Raw genomic sequence first — 17,254 nt, 5'->3', positions numbered from 1 at the left:
TCCTCTTGCACTTCCTTGTGGGTTTCTTGGGGGCCCAGTTCTGTGGCTGCTGGAGTAGTTGAAAAAGACTATCAGGCTAGTAGGGTCTTTGGTTACCTCTTGTTGTCTTTTGTCTGGAAGAACTTTGTTTCTCTAGGTATGCTCACCTTTCTAGTCTGCATGATTTACATCACTTATTTACCTAATTTTATGATCTACAACTCATTCTCCTCCTAAGCTTTCTGGGCTGACTCCAGCTATGCTGCTGCAGTGCATTCTGATAGATGGCATTAGACCTTTAGGGGCAATTTCTTTTCTTCTCCAGGCTGAAGCCTCAAGCTCAACAGGAGCTCCTAGGGATTGATCAGTTCTTGTGAAATGGTAGTCTGCTCCCTTAGTGATCTGGGGCCCCAGCCTAAAGCCCTCTCTGAAGGTATGAAGGGTCTGCTCATTGACTTGAATGTACTCTAGTGAAGGGAGTGATGTTTGAACATGGTGATGTGAGGGGAAGCCTGTTGTAGCTACAACTTTATATTTTTTTTTGTATCTTGTCTAGCTTTTTAACTTGTATTTAATCAAAAACGTTCTTTTGAAGTTTGTAATGATTATTTGTGTGTGCTATATAGACAATTCAGTGTACGTTGTCTGAAATGACACGCAAAATTCGTGAAGCGTTCCATATTTAGGGATCTGAACCAGGCTGGACTGCTGGGCCGAGACCAATGGGGATGAGGTTTAACAAGGCCAAATGCCGGGACCTGCACTTGGGGCACAACAACCCTATGCAGCGCTACAGGACTGGGGGAAGAATGGCTGGAGAGCTGCACGGAAGAGAAGGACCTGGGGGTGCTGGTTGACAAGCCGACTGAACATGAGCCAGCAGTGTGCCCAGGTGGCCAAGAAGGCCAAACGGCATTTTGGCTTGTATCAGAAATGGGGTCACCAGCAGGTCCAGGGAGGTGATTCTCCCTCTGTACTCAGCACTGGTGAGACCGCACCTTGAGTACTGTATTCAGTTCTGGACCCCTCACCACAAGAAGGATGTTGAGGCTCTGGAGCGTGTCCAGAGAAGAGCAACAAAGCTGGTGAGGGGGCTGGAGAACAAGTCTTATGAGGAGCGGCTGAGAGAGCTGGGGTTGTTTAGCCTGGAGAAGAGGAGGCTGAGGGGAGACCTTATTACTCTCTACAACTACCTGAAAGGAGGTTGTGGAGAGGGAGCTGGCCTCTTCTCCCAAGTGACAGGGGACAGGACAAGAGGGAATGGCCTGAAGCTCCGTCAGGGGAGGTTCAGGTTGGATATCAGAAAAAAATTCTTCACAGTAAGAGTCAATTGGGTACTGGAACAGGCTGCCCAGGGAGGTGGTCGAGTCGCCTTCCCTGGAGGTGTTTAAGGAACGGGTGGATGAAGTGCTTAGGGACATGGTTTAGGGAGTGTTAGGAATGGTTGGACTTGATGATCCAATGGGTCCTTTCCAACCTTGTGATTCTGTGAAATACATGATTTTCCCAAAATACACAAATTTGGTACAGCTACTTGCTGTTTATCTGTCTGTGAGTTCTAATGATGCTGTTTATTGGTTAAAATTCCCCAAACTACATCCGCTGCTGTCTCTGAGGAAGATGATGATGCTCTGGTACATATTGTGTCCTCAGCAATTTCCTAGGGAATACTGGGAATGTTTTCGTAGGCAACCAGGCTGAAGAATTTCTGTATTCTACTCATTTTCTGCAAGTAGTGCACTGCACTTAAGCACAGGGCTGCAGCTGTTTGTGAATGTTTAACCAAGATAAAATGTACCACTTCCTCACTTCTGCTTCCCCGCCTCCATATATTTCAGAATCAACCCCTGTACTGCTAAGGATATTTGTTATTCTCATATTATTTTAAATCTGAGTTGTTCGGCTCACTTATTACTGGAGGCTACAACTGTGAGCAACACTCAGTGGCTCACAGACTGTGTGCAGAATAGAATTCTTCTGAAGTGATGTTTTTTTCAGCAGGGTTGCGACTGTATTAAAAAAAAAAATAACGAAGGGAATAAAGAAAAGGTTTTGAAATTTTTAAGCAATCAGTTTTATTTTGCTACCAGCAGTTATTCTTGCTCCAATTAATGAGGTTAATCATAACCACAACAAGCTACAAAGTACAGATCTGTAAAAAAAAAAAAAATCCACCCTCCCCACCTCACCTTTCTCCCTACCCTCTAAATGCTGTTAAGGAGTAGTCCTGATTTGGCTTTGCCAGTGTCTCTTTCCACTCTGATCAGAGGTGCCTATTGGAACTCCTTAAAGTTTCTGAGGATTTTTGGAAGCCCTGGGCATTACCTGCTTTGCTATAAATAATGTTAGTTTTCATAAAATGAGCTATTTGCTTCTGAAAATGAGATACCTTAACCACTTTCTCCTGGTGTTGTACAATTCTGTATAGGTAGAGAAGCAGAATGTGCTATATACCTTCCATCCGAGGACAGGCTGAGAGAGTTGGGGTTGTTCAGTCTGGAGAAGAGAAGGCTCCCAGAAGACCTTAGAGTGACCTTCCAGTACCTGAAGGGGCTACAGGAAAGCTGAGGGGGGACTGTTTACAAAAGCTTGTAGTGATAGGACGAGGGGCAATGGGTATAAAGTAGAGAGGGGCAGGTTTAGACTAGACATAAGGAGGAATTTCTTCACTGTGAGAGTGGTGAGGCCCTGGAACAGGTTGCCCAGAGCAGTGGTGGCTGCCCCATCCCTGGAGGTGTTCCAGGCCAGGTTGGATGGGCCTTGGGCAGCCTGACCCAGTGGGCGGTGTCCCTGCCCATGGCAGGGAGATCGGAACTAGATGATCTTTAAGGTCCCTTCCAACCCAAACTATTCTGTGATTCTATTTTAACTGTTGCTGGTAAGTATCTCAAATAAAGTGACTCTTTGGGTCCCTCAATATTACATGAAGGCCATGAAGCAGGATGGACTCCTGTACCCAAAAGCTCAGATATTCTCAGTCGATCCTGATCACAGTGGTAGATTTAAAAGTATTCGATTTAAAAGACTCGGCAGTCAGTTTTAAGGCAGTCAAATTATCCTGAAACAATCAGCTTTCATTATTAATGGTTTCTAATGAATGACAAGTTGCAGTAAAAACTGTTCAGATAAAGAATTCTGAATAAAACTGGCAAAATAATTTCTCATCAAACTGGTTGCAATTCAGTGATATTGGGTGTGGAGCTTCAGTTCTGGACAATTTTTAGCCAGTATTGAACCTGAGGAATTCAGGAGGTGTGGGGCAGGAAGGCTGCCTGTCACTGGTGCTTTCTGTGCCTGGGGGCATTTGGAGTAAGTTGGCAACACCTCGGGGGACTGTCTGCACTGCAGAACCTGCCTCTGTGTTTGCATTCATTTGAGGGTGTTTGTATATCGGCTGTAGCCTCTGCCTTTATGATGCTTTCAGGTTACTGAAAATGCATAAGGTCTGTAGAGCGTGGAACGCTGTTCTGACTTGATCATTCTCCATGGTCAATTCTCAATAGAGGACTACTTGCAACTGAAAAATCGCCCATTGCAGAAGGATGGCTCATGATTTATAGCAGTGAACAATCCAGGGTTTGCTGTCTGTAGCTAGGCCGGACCTTGAGATAAGATAAAAGGGAGTAGAATACAAGAATGTGGAATCCAGCGCGGGAAAGTCCCGAAGAGTTGTGATGAGAACTTTGTATCTGCCCCTTTCGCGTGCTCAAGAGTGTCTGGCCAGTTGCGTGACAGCATAAGGTGCGTGAACAGCGGGACATAACCAATTAGGATTTGTTTTATGTTAGCGCGTGCACGATTGGAATAAGTATATAAGAAGTGCAAGGTGCATGAATTAATGAGAACGATCATACTCATATTGAGACTCCATCGTTACTTCCGGGTCCGCCTCCACTCCGACCAGCCCACTTTGTTCACCCAGGTGATGCAATCTTCCCTTCTTTGCCTCAGTCATTTGAAATAGCACAGTCTTGATAGTTTGTGTGCATCGTTTGATTTAATAAGGAGAGAACTGACTATTACAAAGGGTTTGTGTTTCTTTTTGGTTGAGTTTTAACGCCTTCAGGATTGTTGTGGTGACTTTTTTCTTGGTATATATTAAATGTATTTACTGAAAAAGTATATGAGCCTCTTTTTCCTGTACGCTTGGTGTGCGTAGCCGTGCCTGCCCAAGCTCCCACAGCCTGGCAGAGCTGCTGGTTTTCCTGAAGATTTTCACTGAAAAGAGTCCAACATTTATCGAATGTTTTCTGCAGAATGTAGCCCATTTCTTGAAGTTTATTTTTAATGTGGTGTTACTTTAAAATGTTTTTTAGTTTTAGTATTATCTTTCATTTGATCTGGATACACAGATTTTGCATGTAATGCATTCCCTTTGAGATTTCCTTTCTTTCTTAGCGTTGCTGTTCTTCACTGAGCAACTGTAGAAAAATACTCAGCCTGTTACAGTTCTGCTATTTGCAGCACTTTGTGGAGTTCTTTGAGACGACCAGCCATGAGGTTTTTTGTCAGCTTCTTGTGAAGAAAAATAGCTTCACAGGCTTCTTTTGAAGCAAAACCATGTGCAGTAGGCATCCTTGTCATGGTCTTAATTTATTAAGGCAGCAAGCCTATTGCAATGCTTAATCTATAAAGATGTTTAAAAAAAAATCTTTAAGCAAATTTATCAAAAGAGGATGAGCAAGGAAAAAGTAGGATAAAGCATTACTCTGTTCTACAAATGGAAACTGAAAGGAGTGGACCTTAACTCCCTAACTCTGTGTTGGGAATTGATGACAGAATTAGCAACCAATTAGGCTTTCCAAGTACCCGAGAAGCACTTCAAATGGACAGGATCTTCTTTTTCACCGCCTTCTTTACTTAAACATTTTCAGCTATGTTTCCAAGAATAAAGATTTTTATTTCAGTAGAAACATCTATTTGTCATTATTTTTTGTGGTTTGGTGTACGTGCAAATACATTGGTAGGTCGCAATTCTTGAGTAGGTCACAAAATTTATGATAGGTTTTTGCAGTTTGGGTTTGTTGCAATTAAAGCAATTTTACTACTTTGTTCTGTGGTAAAAAGATTGCAGTTTATACATTTGATGATTTCCTACACTTGGGTTGGACAGAGTGTCTTACCTGTCCTTTTAACTGCAGAGATACTCACTGTTTTCTGAACGATTCATGCCTGTCTGCAAATATAATTTGGTGAAGCTATTTCCCACTGTTTTCGTAGACAGAATGACTTACAATAGGTGTGGTACAGTGTAAATATTTTTAGTTTAAGTCTAAAGCTGTTTTTTCCATAGTTCATGTGACACTTTAATGAAGGGACTCTTAAATAGATAAATATACTTGGCCCTAAAATATGCAAAAAATGTGCAAATGGGTCAAAACAGGAATAATTTTTGGTAGATTTACGGCATATTTTTTTAGCCTATAGATCTCAGCTCTATTAATAAAACATCACTGCATTTTTTTTAAAAGAAATACTGACTCGCTGTAAGAAGCTTATTTCAGGAAAGCTTCTCTTCTAGGTTAAAGGTTTGATGTCTAAACGGTAGCAAGCTGTTAGAAGTACAAGTTTGCTGTCTTGAGGGCAGTCTGTACCCTTACGGATGTTTTCTGCATAGCAAATAGGGAAAAAGGCACTGCAGGATCAACTCTGAGATCATTTAATTTCCAGCAGTTGTGCAAAAACTTCTGAGTGTATCCCTTACGCAAAGGAGAAATGTTGGACATAATCCTAATCCTGTAGGAATTAATTTGATGGTATTTGGTGTAGGCAAGAGTCACTGTTCTGATCACCAGAACAGATTCTTTCTGATACTATAGGGGATTATCTTCTCAGATCTCATTTCCTCCTTATTGGCCTAATATATTTCCTTCTTAAGAAGATAGGGAAAATATTTTATGGACTTAGTTTGGATGTTCATAATGTCTTTACTTACGGGCATGCAAGGGATTTAGTTGTTAATAAGTTGTTGAAAGCAGATTTGGTGACTGCTGGAAGAAAGGAAGGTAAAAGTTGGATTCTGTCTGAAACAGTCCCGAGTTTTAGCACTGGTGAGAACCCCTTTTGTTCGGTGTGAATTAGCCCTGAGTGTATGTGAAATGTTGATTTGGAGAGAAATAGATAGAACCAGAAAGGATAGCTATAAATATTTCATACTATAGCATCCCCAACAAGAAGATTTTTTTGCCTCCTCGTGCTTTAAGGGAATCTGAAAGGACTTCCACTCAATTCTGTTCACTTCTGTTGTACAATTAGCACATTTCAAAGCAGCAAAAGGAATGTACTATAGAGAGGAAATTCTGTAATTTCTTTCTACAAGTTAGGCATGCTCAGTTTTAAAACTATTGAAGCACTTCAAAGCAGTTTTGAAGCTTCCAGCAAGTTCCTGAAGCCATTCAAGTGGTTCAAGGCTCTTAATTTGTTTGGGTGTTGTGTTTGAGTTGGAAAAGTGAAGAAAATTGATTTTTCAGTAGTGTCCTGCCTTCACTAACTTTTTATTAAGGTTCTTCTGAGAACACTGGAGTTCAGCAAAGATTCACTAGATAAGTTCTAAGTTTATGCTGCTTCACGTGCTACCGTATAGCTGTGACAATGCTGAGGTGAACATCACAGTGGAACTGCTGATAAGACTCAAAGAATACGTCCCTCTCCAGTTTATACCCATTGCCCCTGTACTGATAGGACAAGGGGCAGTGGGTATAAACTAGAGAGGGGCAGATTTAGACTGGACATGAGGAATTTCTTCATGATGAGAGTGGGGAGGCCCTTGAACAGATTGCCCAGGAAAGTTGTGGCTGCCCCATCCCTGGAGGTGTTCAAGGCCAGGTTGGATGGGGCTTTGAGCCCCTGATCCAGTGGGAGGTGTCCGTGCCCATGGCAGGGGAGTGGAACTGGATGGACTTTAAGGTCCTTATCCAATCTAAACTATTCTATGATTCTATGAACTAGAAATCACTCATTAATTGTTGAAAATGTAAGCTATGGTCTAAGGTATAGCATCTTCAAATTACTTATTTGTTAGCTAATTTTAACATTAAAACAGATGCTGCGTTCTTATTTGGAGTTTTTTGTTTCATCCTGCAAAAATTACTAGTGTGCCTTGGGCGCGTTACTGTGTGCAACAAACATGGGTTTTGGAATTGCAGCATTACTTGATGTTATTTGGAATGTAAAAAAAAAAAAACAAAAAACCCCAAAACCATTAATAAGGTAGCTTACACAAGGTTCTTTGGGAGCTCATGAACAAATTATTTCCTTACGGTATTCCCCTTTTCATGACATGACTGTGTGGAAAAATTAGGAACTGAATTGAGCTTGTCAGTACCCATGTGATGGTATTGGAGAAATGAAAACTTTAGTCAGTTCACGGCCAGCACTGCTACCCTGTTGATCAACAGACTCATGAAATCTGTGCTTGTATCGGTGTGCTAAGTGAGTGAGTTCATTCATTTACAGAACTGATGAGTATCCGTAAATGAATTTTTGGGCCCCAACTGAGAGGAGGAGCTCATCTACAAAGAGGGTTCATTAGATCATCTGGTGACAGTGAAAGTCCCCTGATGCCTTTCCAGCCGAGCTTGTTACTGTGCCAAAGGTTTGTTTTGTTGCTGGTAGTGCGGTACCTGGTCTGTGTGCAGGTTTGTGATGATTACTGTAGATGGCAGCAGAAGCTAAATAAAATAGAAAGATTTAAAAAATTAATTAACCCTCTCTCTGGCAGTGTCCTAAGTATGTTTTCTCTTTTGGTGCCTGCCAGCTGTTCTTGAGGACTGAAGCTATTATAGGCAGCAGAAGCCAAGTTAAGTAAATTATATTGAATTAAGGTTTTGCTGATAGACAGTTAGGGGGTTTTGTGTCTGTGGCTTGTTAGTTCTTGGTGTATCCTGTGTCAGGGACTAAAAGCCAGTTTAAAGCTCTCCTGATAATCTCTGAACTCTCTCTTCTTTCTCTGTACATGCTGTGGTGTCAAAGAAAAAGTAGCGGTTTCGACAAATGATAATGTCTTTGGGACTACTTTTATTTTTCCCCCTTTAAGTCTGCTGTTTGCTTTCTTTCATTACAACTAAATTGGCTTTATTTCCTGCTTTATCTTTTCTTTTATTGTTCTTCCTTCTTTAGTGTATTGACTGCCTGTAATCTGTATCCTTGGATGTCACCTCCTCTCAGTGTGAAGAACATATAAGGAAAAATATTATAATGTGCTGTTGTGTTAATTAACTGCTTAATACGAGGGCTTAGTTCCTCTTCCCAATACTTTGGTATGTAAGAAAAGGACAGGGCTCTTTGGACAGGCATTGACTTGTTACAAGTATTTACAGTATTTGGAATAGTGGACTGATCTTTCATGGGAAATGACTCCCAACGTTTAGTTTATTACACAAAGCAATAGATGACTTCTAAATAATGAAAGGACATAAACCCAAATGATTATGTGTGAACTTGAAATGAGGCTATAGGGGCAAGCAATAAATAGTTAATGTACCAGAAGTTCCATACACGATTAGCAAAATTGCTTGAAAAGAAAGAGCTGAAAGAGCTAGAGGTCTGTGGTCTTTGTTTTTACTCTGAGAACCATAAAACTCAATTTTCTGCATGGCAGACATTTAAAATTAGGCAGAATGTCTAGGCAAAATTTCAAAATGACTGTGCTTTTGAAATATTTCTGAAATCTCTTTATTAGGAAAAAGAACTACAGGAAAATATGGAACTGCTGTTTAACAATTGTGTTCAATATATGATTAAGGTGGGCACAAAGCTCTAGGTATTAAAGTTTATGAATGCATTAATGCACTGCTTTGGGGGAATTAAACTTTAATATTGATGATAAACTTCCCATAATAAAATGTGGGGAGAGCAAGAGCAAATCTCTCTTTCCAAGTCCCCAAACTAGTTAAATAACTGCATGCAAGCTACTGCATCTCCTGAGATATATTATAAATGAACTTCTGCATAATCATATGCATACGAATGTACATTGTGCATAAAGTGTTTTTGTAGCAGAGTTGCTTTCTGCTCTGCAAAAGACACTGTCCCAAATGACTGTATTTCTTTGAAGTGATTGATCTCTAGCATTGATTCCACAATATTTCTCTCAAGATACACATCATTCACTACCCAGAGTGAATACCAGTGGGAGGTTTTCTCTTGACTGCTTTGAAATGGTGTGAGATTTCTATGGTGGATTTTTATGCCAATCTGCTGTTGTTATTTTTGGAGAACATTATGGAAGAGATATTCTCACACTTGATAATGTGAAATTTTGAAGAGAGACAGGAAGTTGTAAGTTAGTGGTCTGGAATGGAGCGTCAAACAAATGTCTGAAAAAAAATCAAACTCATGCTTCTCATCAAACAGGAGGAGAAAAATGTTATTTTAGTCATTATGAAAAGTGAGGATGTTCGGAAACTTATCCTTGAACTGCCAGGAGCTGACACTCTTGTCATTTTTATTGTTTGTGTACCAGAGCACAGAGGTGCAAATCTCAGACCTTGCGTTTAGAAGAGCTTGTGTGATGAACTTTGCTGCTTAGAAGCAGTTGCTGACTGGAGCAGCTGAAGTGATCTGATGGCTGTTGTGATCTTAGGGCGTTACACTGTCAGTTTAGATCTAATAAGATAGGTAGAGAACTGTTCAAGGATTGTTCTCTCAGAACTACGGATTTAAAAGGGTGTCAGCAAAAACTTGAAAACAAATGTGCTCTTCATTCTTTGCTTTGTGCTGCAATGGAAGATGTGATGTTTTAGGACGCAGCCTATTATGTTTCCATGTTGGTTATCCGTTAGGGAGAAAACTTGTGGAAAAAGGATCCAAGTTAAAGCAGGAAGCTTCTACAGAAACCAAAACTAGGGTTTTTGCTTTCCTCTATTCGGGGAAGTTGAGGCAGGGTCAATTTCACCTTCAGCTGTACAGGCTTCATGTAGAAAGCCACCTGCGATAGTCACCTCATCATTTTGGGACTTAACTGGAAACTAAGGCAGCTGAGGTGGTTGTCTGTATGGGTTGTGATTTTCCATGTCTGCTTTCCAAAAAAGGCAGTGGAAGTTATTACTAGGATTTTGATGACAGGGAAGAAAAGCTGTGTCCCCATCTCTTGCGTGCTTAACACAACAGAGATTCTTTTTTGTCAGCGCTGATAACTCAAATATAGGCCTTCTGCTCTCTCTTTGTCCTGAGTATTACAAACAGTATGAATATATTAATATATTTCAGTGAGTTTTTTCTTTTTTGAGGAGACAGAAATGCAACAAATGCAGTCGTGAAACCTAAGTTAAAGAATAAACCTGTAGTTTATTTTAAATAGACATTTCTTTTTAGAGGTGAATTGTGGAACATTCACAGGGTCATCTGGTTTTAGCCAGAAGTACCTGCTATTGATCACAAATTCTGATTAAAATAATAATAGCTTTAGATTAAAAAAAAAAAAAAAAACCACAAACCAAATCTAAATGTGTATTTACATTTTGTTCCTTAAAGGAAAAAAAACCACAATGTAAACAAACAAACCAAGATAAAAGAAAAAATATTGACAGGTCTACTAAGCAGCTTTCATCTTGACAGTGCAGGATGGATGCGGATGGAATGCTGACATTTCTGACTAATACAGCAAAATGGCCTTTTTTCCATCATGAGTTTTGCTTAATTAGATATAAATTGATAAGAAAATAACCTTCTTTTGCTAGAAGGACAATTCTTAAACTTATAATTTTTGACTTACCTTTATTAAGGCAGTCTCAGTGTTTTGATGTCTTTGCATATCACCGATATCGGCAATTCAATATATTTTTTCATTGTACTTTGTCCTTACTGGACAAGAACTTTTAAACTTCCCTGAAGATGTTAAATTTGTCTATTATCTCTAGAAAGGCCTGCAAAAATAGAGTACTTATGGCATCTGCAAAACTTTACAGTTCGGATGATGCAAAATATTTCAAATCGGTTAGTTTGATGCATGTCAGACCTGACAAAAGGACTTCTTGAAGGTTGTTATGTGATGCAGTGACACAACGTTGAAGCATTCCATTGTTTGCTATACGGCAGCTTTAATTTCAAAAGCTTTTCTTGTAAGTATGTGTTTGTCTATTTTGTTTTATTGGGTATTTGCTACTATTTAATATTTCATAGTTCCTCCAAGTGTGATATCTTCTGGTACCTGTAACTAGCTGAGCTGGGCAGTCTCTGAAGGATACCCAGTGCTGTGTGTATGTAACACAGAAAAACTTCTCCTCTTGGCTAAGTCACCTTTGCGGGAGATGTTCCAATGACCTTCCAAGTCAACAAAATGGCAGTTGAAGCATTACAGTCTTTTCAGTTATTCCTTTTGCAAAGAGGAATGCATTTCTTGCTTGTGATACTGGAAGAAATATATTTTTAATTTCTAGTTAACAGGAAATCCTTATGTCTGATCAATTCAAGGCATTTTGAAGCAGTCTTTGCTATTACTAAAGTTAATCAAGACTTACTGCTGTGTAAGAAAAATCAATAGAAAATCGATTGAGATCATAGAAGTAAGGATAATTCAGCTGCAGGGCTTCAGCAGCTTCACCCATCAAAAACCTGGAGCCTGACTGCTAGAAGTTTCATGTGTCCTACTGATGTCTTTATTAATGAACTGAGTGCTAAATCTTCCAGTTACTCAATTTTCTTTGCGTATCTGTGTTTTAGGTTATACAGTGTTTGTGTGTAGGGGTGGGTGTGTGTGTGTGACTTTCCATCCTTTGCAAAGGAATGATTTGTGAGCTAAATTAAATTTGGATGATTGGGCCACACCAAGTGTGTAAGACGCTAATACAGGATCCTTCAGAAATTTCAAGCTGCTTTCAATGCAGATGCAATGCTGTGAGTTACAATTGCATTTGGTGCAAAAGGTCTTTTTCATTGAGACTTCTTAGCAAAAACTGAAGAGAAACTGTGTTCCTAATATAAGTCTTTCACTGTTTCATTTGGGCACACTTTGAATTTAGAGTTTTGTTCTGGAGTATATATAATTATATTCTGTACTATATAGCTAGTAAATAATTATACAAAATAGATAAATATATATGTTTATAATGTAATTATATATTACATAATAAAATAGACACACGAATTTATATAACATCGCTATAACATGTATTCTCTACATCCCTAGCATTTTATATATACAGTCTTTTTTCCTATATATTAAGCATCTTATAAAATAGAGTCATAGACTTGTAGAATAGTTTGGGTTGGATGGGACCTTAAAGCCCATCCAGTTCCAACCCTGCTGCTATGGGCAGGGACATCTCCCACTGGATCAGGGGCTCCAAGCCCCATCCAACCTGGCCTTGAACCCCTCCAGGGATGGGGCAGCTACCGCTGCTCTGGGCAACCTCTCCCAGTGCCTCACTACTCATGGTGAAGAAATTCCTCCTTACGTCCAGTCTAAACCTGCCCCTCTCCAGTTTATACCCATTGAGAGTGGAGGCTTTTCAACAAAAGTCAAATTACAGAATGATATTTTTTTAGTTAATGGCAGAACTAGGGAACATCTGCCTTGTTTTGTTGCTGTGGCGTGTCTGTACAGCAGTTGTCATGGGTAGGCAAATAACTGGTGATCCATCCTAGTGATTTACTGTTGCAGAGGAGTAGACTTAACCTCTGTGCATTCTGACTTTGGGCAGAGTTAAACACTAAATCACTTGAGGAAATGATTGAAAATTGGTATTTGCTCAATATACATATTCCTGTCCACTTAGAGAATGGTTCCTGGTGCTTAACTTGCACCCCTCTAATCTAGTATGCAAACTACGCTGAAATTGAAACAAACACTTGATGGCAGACTGAAACTCCAATTAGTTCTCAGAGTTTGTGTCTTCTTGAGGGCTCTTCACTAGCTTGTCTCCGCCTGCAGTCAACACTAATCACGTGCCAATGAAAAAATGTCTTTTGGACTGTAATTTTTCCCCCCTTTTTTTTTCTTTAGAATGTTTTAGTCAATCAGTTTGGAATAAACTAAAGCTGTAGTTTACTTTAATCCAAGAGAACGTCTCAATTCTCAAAATCACTTCCTCTGACTCCATTCCTTTATGCTCAGGACAGCACTATTGCTTCCCTCTACTACAAAGTCTGTTGGATTGTCTGTGTGGACCCACTGCTGGTTGAAGTTGAACTATCCATTTTTTTTTTTTCTGTGAAGATAGAGTTGCTATCCTAATTGGTTTTAGGATACATATGCATTCACCCTTTTGTACCTCTGCAGTGAGCTGGGTTGTGCTTGTTTAGTGCTTCAAGTTAAAGGCATGGTCTCTGTTCCCTTTTCTGCAGAGTGCAATGCCAGGTAGATTGAGCTTGTAATTATAAAGGTAGCTGAGGACCCTTCTTTAGAGTGCTTTTCCGTGAAACTAGGAAAAATTCTTCGGATTATTTTAAGACAGATTTCCAGCTAAGGAAGAAATCATCAGAGTTATGTTTTATAATGATGATTTTATTATGTAACTGTTACTTTTGTTCAAGTGATATAACTTTTATGATATATTTTCCCTGATTTTTAAAGCAGTGCTTAGCTTACCTAGCAGAAGGAATTCTGTGTGCCGTTTGGTAGGCTACGGCAAAGGAAAAAGCACTATAGCTTTTCGAAGTTTTGCCTATTTCTAAAAGCATCACTTATATTTAGGAAAAGATTTTTAGGACAGTGGAAACAAATTTACTAATGGTTCCCATTAAAATTGCTACTTGTTAATCTTGCCTAATTATGCAACTTTTATTATTTTGGGAAACGCATTAGATGGTCTTTTAACTCGAAGCAGACAACATTTAAAAGAAGTAAATATACACATCTCTATATGCTTTTACTGTGCATATCGATATGCTTTAAGAGCATACTCAATGAAGTGTAACAGCATCTTCATGGTCATTAGGAACCACTAATGTTGCGGTTAAAAAAATAATTCTGAAGACCTATTTACCTGATAGATTTAATGGTCCTGATGGAGCTCTTAGAAGCTAAATAACAAAGCTTTTAAAAAATGTCTAAATATTTCTAAAAGACCTAATGATTTCTAAGAGCTCCATTAATAGTCAGCCTGGCGAGCTGCAGGTCCTGTTGAAGAAGCCAATGCTAGTTGCAGAATGAAGTGATATAGGAACAACTGATTCAATTGATGTTTGCAGTCAGCATGGCATTCTGCAGCTCTGGAATGAAATAATTCAGCTAAAATGAGTTGTCATTTAAAAAAAGATGTTAATACAAAGGATGAGTATTGTTCATGCCATCACATTATTTAGATGTTAGTTTCTTTATGGTCTCTCCAAAAAGCAGAACTTGTATGCCCCGCTTAGCAGTCAGTACTTCTCTGATAAGCTGAGGTCCCACAGAGGTGGCCGTACCAAAAGCGTCGTGGTGGAAGGTGAGACAGGTTCACGCAGCTAGTGTTAAATAAACCCTTAGAATAGAATACTCTGGGATTTTTTTTCACCCAATGAGGCAAAGGAGATCTGTATGGCTACAAAATTTCTAAGAAATTACTAATTTCTGATTCCTGGTCAGTTTATGCGAGTAGAAGCTCAGTTTAGGCATTTTTAGTAATGGCTTTTTGGCTGCAGCCATGGCAACCTCCAGTTCTGTGTGTGTCATGTGTTTTGTCCATCTACACTAAACATTAGGTGAAAAACAAACAAGCTGTGGACACCAATAAGCATTGTTCTACAGAACATAAGAACTGTACTACAGAAGGACTGAATCTCAACCGTGCCTGCCTTGCCAGGGTAGATGTCCAACTGTCAATTTTAATTCCAACTTCATCCAAACCAACTTCTTAATTATCTCTCCAGGCTCCTAGTGAACTCCATTCTGCTGATGCTGTAGTAAAGGCATGTGTTCCTAATGACCCTTTCCTGACATGCTTTGGTCAGGCTAGTTTAGCTGCAATAGCATTTTTGGGAGCTTGTTTTTTCTGTCCAGCACATGTCCTGAACTGTGAGAGATAATCTGCATTAAAGACAAGGATCACTGTAACTGCAGGGCCTTGATCTGTGTAATGAAGCCAGGTCCATTTAGGTAAGTGCCTAGGAATGTGAATTCTGCCATTAAGAACATACCTGTGCTTATGAGTTTTCTTTACCTTAGCTATCCGACTTTTCCCTTACCACATGAATCATTAAATGTAAACTTTCACGGAGACTATATTTCTTGGAAAATGTGTGTTGCTTTATTATTTTTTTTTTTTTTTGATAAGACACAAGAATTTTTTGTTTGCTGTTCTTTTTGAATGTTGTCTCATGTAAAAAATCCTGGTGTGGCTGCACAGCTGGTGTGCTTTAGCAGATGCTTGTTTTACTAGATTTAATCTCCTTTTTGTTTTCCCAACATCATTTTTCTACCTACTGCCAGTTTCCCATTGTGCTTACATTGTCTAAGCTGAGTGTGGATGCCAGGCACCGTGGAGCCCAGACTGTGATGTTGAGGCCTCTGTGCATCATCGCTGCACAAAGGACTCTGCCACTTGTCCTTGGGTGACTTTGCATGGATCACAGTGCTGCAACTCAGGCTTGCTGAGACAGCATGTGTCGCTTCAGGATGTAGTGACTCTAAAGACACTTTAACCTGGAAGAGAAAACAAATTGAATGTGATGATAATGAAAATTGTTGCTCTAGCTGTTGCTTGAGAGACATTTCTGGTGTTCAGTTCTAGCCAAAGAAATATTTCCTCAATTAATAAAGTAATGATTAAATAGGTCTATTGGTTCCTTATGACATGAAAGAATTTTTTTTTTGTTATGACATTGATATTCCAGTACCTGAAGGGACTACAAGAAAGCTGAGGAGGGACTGTTTACAAAAGCTTGTAGTGATAGGACGAGGGGCAATGGATAAACTGGAGAGGGGCAGGTTTAGACTAGACATAAGGAGGAATTTCTTCACTGTGAGAGTGGAGATGGCCCTGGTGCAGGTTGCCCAGAGCAGTGGTGGCTGCCCCATCCCTGGAGGTGTTCAAGGCCAGGTTAGATGGGCCTTGGGCAGCCTGATCCAGTGGGATGTTCCTGTCCATGGCAGGGGAGTGGTACTGATGGGCTTTAAGGTCCCTTCCAACCCAAACTCTTCCATGATTCTATGATTGGTAACTTGAAGGACCCTTTTTTTTGTTTTTCCGCCTCAAACTGTTTGCTGATGAATATAAACTAAAATATGTTTGATAGTCACAGCTGTGTGACGCCACAGATACTTGTACAGAATGTCTAGTTTTGTTTGTTCATTAGGGAAGTGAATAAATAATTTGGAAATATATTTCCTTTTGGTTCTCAGATTTGTTTTCCCATGATCTAATCTAGTGACTTCAGTTATCGCTTTCAACTTTGCAAAGTTGAACATGTCTTGAGAGGCGTTGGTGAAGTACTGTCATGTAGCTGCCAGACTAATGTCTAACATGTAAGTCCATAGATAAAAACTTCAGGAGTGGTAGTGTTTGATCATCTATACCAAGAGATGTCAATTTAGGGGTATATAGAGCCCAAATAACAGAGTAGTACAGATACAATTAATTAAACAATTAAGCTAGTGCAAGTACAGACTTCCTCTGGATGTCATTATACAAGAACAGTCTTCTCATTAGTTCAGTGGAGTTGAGTATTTCTCCTGCTGAGTTGCTCTTTCTGAGTCCAAAGCAAAAGCAAGTGAATAATGCGCTTGCTTTTTGCCATTCTTAGTTGTTCCTTCTGTATAAAGAGTTATTTCTAGAAATGAAAGCAATATGTGCACCTAGGTGAGTATGTTTCCACCTGTACCAGCAGCAGTGCTTAGTTGTTAACAGTGGAACTGAGTTGGTAGCAAGGTGTGGGCAGGAGGTATTTGATACTGGAACATGCAAAAAAGGTGGTTTGTTTCCCCACATTCTTCAGAGAATCAGTGTTGCTCGAGGACCCTGGGCACGTGAACACATCCAGAGTCTCAAAGTATGGAGTTGAGAGTAAGTGAATACTTTGAGTTTATAATCTGAAATACTCACTATATTCCAAATTTCTCATCTGTCGCTGGTGCTGTGGGCCAACTGAAAACTCCTCATCTGAGGGGGATTACGATTGGGAGTTTGATCCTGGAGCCAAAATCTGCCCCCTGTGGTTTTGCTTTCTGCACTTCAATAAAATAACCAGCATCTGAAAGCTGAATAAACCTAACCTTTAGGATTTTTGAAATGGAAATTGCACTCGGGATCACACCTCTAGTTCAGAGAGCTGCCTTGGGTAGATGTGCACGTGTTTAGGAATACGTAGGTATGGAAATCCTTTAAGGTATGATCCACCAATGCTACAAAATCACAAA

The sequence above is a fragment of the Cuculus canorus genome, chromosome W (genome assembly GCF_017976375.1).
Source record: "Cuculus canorus isolate bCucCan1 chromosome W, bCucCan1.pri, whole genome shotgun sequence".
Classification (NCBI taxonomy): domain Eukaryota; kingdom Metazoa; phylum Chordata; class Aves; order Cuculiformes; family Cuculidae; genus Cuculus; species Cuculus canorus.
Note: the sequence above shows the minus strand (reverse complement) of the source record.